At 40.2% G+C, this 6,512-nt stretch overlaps 1 protein-coding gene and 1 long non-coding RNA gene across 2 annotated transcripts in view; one reads left to right on the top strand and one right to left on the bottom strand.

Annotated features, from left to right (window-relative positions):
* Positions 1-456, bottom strand: part of RNFT1 (ring finger protein, transmembrane 1) — a 13,800-nt gene extending 13,344 nt beyond the window's left edge. Inside the window, exon 1 of the mRNA XM_077745535.1 lies at positions 335-456. The gene's annotated coding sequence lies outside the window, so the exon portion shown is untranslated. The remainder of the gene's footprint in view (positions 1-334) is intronic.
* Positions 457-533: 77 nt separating this feature from the next.
* The window catches only part of LOC144216237 (uncharacterized), a 37,750-nt gene continuing 31,771 nt past the window's right edge, over positions 534-6,512 (top strand). Inside the window, exons 1-2 of the long non-coding RNA XR_013330613.1 lie at positions 534-647; positions 1,852-1,975. This is a non-coding gene — a long non-coding RNA (uncharacterized LOC144216237). The remainder of the gene's footprint in view (positions 648-1,851; positions 1,976-6,512) is intronic.

The following is a 6,512-nucleotide window of genomic DNA, read 5'->3' as shown; positions in this document are numbered from 1 at the left end:
CTGTATGGCGGTGTGGTTTTTAATCTTCACTAAAGCCTTTCACCGATGCTTCGAAGCCACAGGTGCTATTTATTCCCTCAAACCTCCTTAGACTGACGTTGGACGGGACAGTATATCTTTTTCCATAAATAATAAACGTAGAACCTTCCCACTTTATTCCAAGCACAAGCAAGAAAGGAGACGAAAAAGTAAGAAAAGCAAACGCACACAACTCTTCCGGAACCCGCAGGACAGAGTTTTCCACCCACGTTCGAGCTTCGAGTACCTCACTTATTCTCCCAGAACCCATTCGCCTTGGCCCCTCGCTTCCTCGGCCGCTTCCCCCAGGCCTCACCTCTCATGACGATGAGTGAACGGTGGCCCCGGCAGCGACTGCAGGAACAGCGGGAGACCCCGCCTCGAAGCCTTCACTCAAGGCCATCACCTTCAAACCCCACTACCGGCAAATCCGGCGGAGCTCGCTGGTGGCGGCGGCGCGCGCGCTCCCCGGACGTCCTCACGCGCGCGTGCCCGCTCCCCGCGCAACGCGCCCTAGGACTGGCTGCGCCCACGACGCCGCCCGGGGGTGGTGGCTGTGGAGAGGAGTGGGTGCTGCCTGAGGACTTCCTGCAGGCGTCTGCGTTAAACAATAAGCTGCCGTCACCTCTGTGCGTATTTCTGTGCAATCCGCCACACGCCTCACAGTTCTGAGATCATGTTTTGGCTCCGGCGACCTGCCCTCGGAGGAGAGGCCTGACGTTGGGGGATGTCCTAGGTCGGCCCCGGCTCGTCTCGCGGGGTCCTGGGCGCCTCTCCTCTGGAGGCTGGCCACCCCCCTGGTCCGCTTCGTGCTGGTCTCTGGAGACCTGAGTTGGAGGAGCCACGTCGGCGAGGGGCACGGGCGTCTCTAGAGGAGCGGGAGGGTGGGGGAAGGGCGGAGCTAGAGCTTTCGAGTTTTCGCGTTGCGGTTTCGCGAGCTAGAGTCCAGCCAGGAGTTGTGGCTTGGCGATGAAGCTTTAATTACGTGAACGGGGTTTTCGTTACGGTCCCACAGATGCACTGTATGGACTAGGGTCTGCCAAAATCTGAGGAGAGAAGAAGCAAAGAAGTCGGAGAGAGATTTGGTGGCGGTGGAAGTTAGATTTAAAAACAGTCTTGTGTGGGGTATAATAGGAACTCTGCTATCTTGACTATAAGTTCTAAAATGAAAAGTTTATTAGGAAAAAGCTTAAATGAAACAAAAGAAACGGAAAAGCCCACCTCTTGATCCCCGGCCAAAATATATTTTAAGTTATAGTAAATGTACTCCGTCCCCCACAACTACCAAAAGCCTTTCTGTTCTGAACCGCAAGCTTTTTACCTTTAATTTATAGAAATTGACGTTAGGTAAATAATGGTCTTTCTCCAGTCTTGAAATTAAATATTCCATGCCATTTGCACTGAACTTATTTGGCAAGGGGTTTTCTTTCTTCACTACAACAGACTATCAATATGCATATGTATGTTACGAGTTGACAATCTAGTGGAATGAGTGATACTTTGTCTTTTTATTGGTCACTACCTGATTTAAAATCATTCACAACTTGGCCCAAGTTAGTTTAGTGGTGTGTACTTTCTGAGGCTCCTTAATCATGAGCTGCTTTGCACTTTATTGCCTCCTATATCAGAATACAGCTGAGTCCACTGTTAACGTCAATTACGCACTTTGAGTCTGTACTTAAGTCAGATTAGTTCTATCACCAAACTGTTTTCCTTGGTTAGAGAGGCCCTTCTGCCCCCCCCCATTATCATTAGATCTGCTTTCAACTGTTTATTAAGATATTGGCTTTTTTATTTAAATTATTATTAACCTAAGTCTTCCCAACAAATTAGGTTTCTCGGTCAGTAAGGCTGTCTTAGTCCATTTGAGCTGCAAAGCTGTAAACAACAAAGTTATTTCCCATGGTTCAGGAGCCTACAAAGTCCAACGTCAAGGTTCTGGCAGGTTTGGTGTCTGGTAAGTACTTGTTTCCTTGAGTATATGTTTCCTAATCTTTTTGCTGTGTACTCACATGGTGGAAGGGGGGAAGGAGCTCTTTGGAATCTCATTCAGAAGAGCTCTGTCCTCATGACCTAATCACCTACCTCCACCTCCCAATACCATCTCATTGGGCATTTGAATTTCAATGTATGAATTTTGTAAGGGACACATATTAGGACTGTAGCAAAGGCTGAGGGCCAGGCTCTGGACTGCAGTGAATTTTTCAAGGAGACCTATCTGTGTATGTATTCTGTCACTCCAGCTACAACATGGATATTTTTATTTTAAAGTTTAAAATGTATGATCGTTTAGGGAAACAGAAAGAGAGTTTCACTTAATCCAGCTGTAGCTACGATGGGGCATCAATCTGTTTTAGTACATTGATAGTTTTACTACATTAGGTACATTTTAAATTTAGTACATTATCCTACTGTAATGTTTAAATTCTCATTTTAACATTCATACCACATTACAGGTGTAGTAGTACAGATTGAAAGTTTAGTATACTTGGAACTGCATTCTACTCAAACAACTTCACTGAAAAGTAACATTTGAAGAAGAGTACTGAGTTGGTGATAAGATTTGACAATGAAAGATTTATCTGATAAATCTTTCCACTAGCAGGTAGAATGTTGGTAATGAATCAAGCAATTAAACAGCAGTTAATGAGTACTTACTAAATGTCAGAATTGTTCTAAATGTTGGAGAGATAGATATTAAAAAGGATATAGTCCCTCTCCCACAGTGAAGTAAGTAGTTAGACAAGACTCTAAACAAATAATTACAGTGTATTGGAATCAACACTATAATTGAAGGTTGTATGAAATGCAATGGAAGCAAGAAATGGAGCATTTAACTTTGCCAGGCAGGAACTGCTTCATTAAACTTGTGGTATTTGAGATGAATTTTGAAGAATATGTCGAAATTTGGTAGGACACAAGCAGTAACTGGATATTCCAGATAGAGACAACAGTAGGTGGAAACACATGGTATTGAAATATTGTAGCCCTTTGAAGGACTTAGTTTTTTGTTTTTGAGAGAGTAAGGTGCTTATGAGGGCGTAGTAAGAGTAAGTAACAGCTAGAACATGAAAGATTTTGTGGATCTCATTTAGGAATTCGTTCCATAGTTCATTCTAATGGCAAAAGGAAAGCTATTGAGTTTTAAGCAGCAGAATTTTGTGACAAGATTTGCATTTTCTGGAAAATTCACATGCTGATAGCTTACAGCAATACAAGCTGTAGGAGATTATTATAAATAGTTGGAAGTAGGAGATGAGAAGCTCTTGAACTGCTCAGTAAAATGGGATTCATGAGATTGGAGAAGTTAAAAGGAGATAGAATCATAGAATCAATAGGATTAAGTGTAAATTGTTGCAGTTATGCCTTCCTTCTCAAGCCAGTTGTTCATGCCTACCTATATCTGTACCCTTGGGTAGTCCCCTACCAGACTGACTAACTCATGTGACTTGCTACCTGGCCATTGGAGTAATAGCAGTTGTAATTTAGCAGAGACTTAAAGGATGTTTGCACATTGGGACTTGCCGTTTTATTGTTGACAACCCTTCTGCCACCATGTAATCAAATCAGTCTTGCCTCCTAGAAAGACACTTGGAGAGAGGCCCCAAGTGTCCCAACCATCTCAGCCTTCCCAGTTGAGGCCCCAAACATATGTGTGAGGCCATCCTAGACCGTCCAGCCCCAATTACGATGGTTCATATCAAAAGAATCAGTCAACTCATAGAATCACAGGAAATAATAAATATCTCCTTTTAAGCTCTCAGATTTGGAGCAGTTTATTTCATATCAAAAGTTAACTGATAACCTAAGTGACCACATAAATGTGAATTGAGTAAGAGGTCGTCTAAGATGAATGTCTTTTGTAGCTTGTGTGGGTGGATAAATCAATATTGGAAAGGTATGAATATTAGAACAAGTGAATTGGTGGTATTACCAAAGATAATAGGAAATATGTATTTTTAAAGACCTACTTTGGAGGAATCACAATAAATTCAGTTGTGGAAATAGAATCGTAGGAGTTCTTGAGACATACAAGTGAAGATATCAAGAGTTGGCAGTTTGATATAAAGATCTGAAGATCATAAATTGGAGTAAAAGCTGTGGCTTTGAATGACATTGCCCATTTCTCATTTATTATTTTGGGGAGATTTTTTATAGATTCCTTGACATTATGTACTTAGACAGTGTTATCTATCATTAGATACAGCTTCTTCCTTTCTGATCTGTATGGCTTTTATTTCTTATTATATTGATTTGAACTGCCTATACATATTGAATAGGAATAGTGAGAGTAGATCTCCTAGTCGTGTTCCTGGTTTTAGGGAGAAAACATTCAGTCTTTTACTATTAAGTGTTACCTATAGGTTTTTTTTTTTTTTGGTAGGCGTGATTTTTTCAGGTTAGGTAAGTTCCCTTCTTTTCTTAGATTACTAAGAGTTTTTATCATGAATAGGTGTTGAATTCTGTCAAATGCTTTTCCTGCCTTTATTGAGAAATCAGTTTTCTTCTTTAGTCTGTTACTGATGAATTATGTCAGTTAACTGTTAACTGTTGACTCACCCTTGCATTTCCAGAATAAAATGCATGAGGTTGTAGTATATTATGCATTTCATATGTTGCATTTTTTAAGTAATATTTTGTGGTGGAATTTTGCATCTATGTTTATGGAAGGTATTGCCTTTCTTATAATGTATTTATCCGGCTTTGGTAACAGGGTTGTGCTTCTGAATTGGAAATGTTTCCCCTTTCTTCTGCTTTCAGAAAACATTGTATAGATTTCATATTACTTTATGATTTGGTAGATTGCTGGTGAAGCCACATGTCATAGAATTTTCTTTATGAAGAGGTTTTAAACTACAGATTTAATTATTTTAATATTTACCGGATTATTCAGGTTATGTATTTTTTCCTGAGTGAGCTTTTGCCTATGGATGACTTGTGTAATATTCTCTTAAATATCTGTAGTGTCTGTGATGATGTTACCCTTTCATTCCTAGTTTTGGTAATTTGTGTCTTGCTTTTTTTGTTTTTTGTTTTTGGTGGTTTTTTTTGGTCAGTATGGCTAGAATGTTATAGATTTTGTTTAGTATTTTCAATAAAATTTTTCTTTTATTTTGGTATTCTTCTCTGTTATTTTCCTATTTTTAATATAACTGATTCTTGCTCTTTAATATTTCTCTTCTGTTTGTTCTGTATTTACTCTTTATGTGGTTTCTAAAGGTAGAAGTTATTTTTAGGTAGGCTATCTGCCCAACGTGGGGCTTGAATTCATGACCCTGAGATTAACAGCATCATGCTCTATCGACTGAACCAGTTAGGCACCCCTCTAAAGATAGAAGTTTAGATCATTGATTTAGGATCTTATTTTTTCTGATATGGGCACATAATTTTATGTATTTCCCTCTAAGCACTGCTTTGGCTGAGTTTCATAAATTGTGATACATTGTATTTTTATTTGAATTCAGTTCAAAATATTTTCTAATTTCCCCGTGTCATCTTCTTTGACTTATGGGTTGCTAGAAGTGTGTTAATTTTCAAATACTTGTGACTTTTCTAGATATCTTTCTGTTATTTCTCATTTAATTCTGATATATTCAGTGAACATACTTTTTATGATTTCAATTCTTCAAAGTTTGTATTATGAGCTAGAATATCATGTGTCTTTTTTTTAGATTTTATTTTTAAGTAATCTCTACACCCAACGTGGGGCTCGAACCCCAAGATCAAGAGTCACTGCCAATCAAGGCAGCCAGGCATCCCTAGAATATCATATGTCTTGGTAAATGCTCCAGGTACACTTGAAAAGAATGTATCTTGCTTGGTAGAGTGTTCTACAAATGTCTTGTTTGGTTGATTGTGTTGCTCAGGTCTTTTTAATCTTTGCTGATTTTCTATCTACTTATTCTATTCATTGCTGAGAGAAGTCTCGGGCACCTGTGGCTCAGTCAGTTAACCATCTGACTTGGGCTCAGGTCATGGTGTCACGGTCTATGAGTTCGAGTCCCACATTGGGTGAGCTCAAGTCCCACTTCAGGTGAGCATGGACCCCTCTTTGAGTGAGCAAAGCCCCACCTCGGGTAAACACGAGCCCCACTTTAGGTAAGTCCCACTTTTCTCTCTCTCTCTCTCTGTTCTTCATGGGATTCTCTCTCTCTCTCCCTCTCCCCCCTCACTTGCACTCTCTTTCTTTCTCAAGAAAGAAAGAAAGAAAGAAAGAAAGAAAGAAAGAAAGAAAGAAAAAGAAAGATTGAAGTCTCTAAGTATAATAATAATTTTTGGGGCACGTGGGTGGCTCAGTCAGTTTAGCATCTGACTACGGCGCAGGTCATAATCTCATGATTCGTGGGTTCAAGCCCTGCGTTGGGCTCTGTGCTGACAGCTAGCTCAGAGCCTGGAGCCTGCTTTGGATTCTGTTTCTCCCTCTCTCTCTGACCCTCCCCTGCTTACGCTGCCTCTCTCTCTTAGAAAAAAAAAAGTAATAATAATTTTGGTTT

Source organism: Crocuta crocuta, unplaced genomic scaffold, assembly GCF_008692635.1.
Source record: "Crocuta crocuta isolate KB4526 unplaced genomic scaffold, BGI_CrCroc_1.0 scaffold333, whole genome shotgun sequence".
In the NCBI taxonomy this organism is placed as follows: Eukaryota; Metazoa; Chordata; class Mammalia; order Carnivora; family Hyaenidae; genus Crocuta; species Crocuta crocuta.
This window is presented reverse-complemented; position numbering and strand designations above follow the sequence as displayed.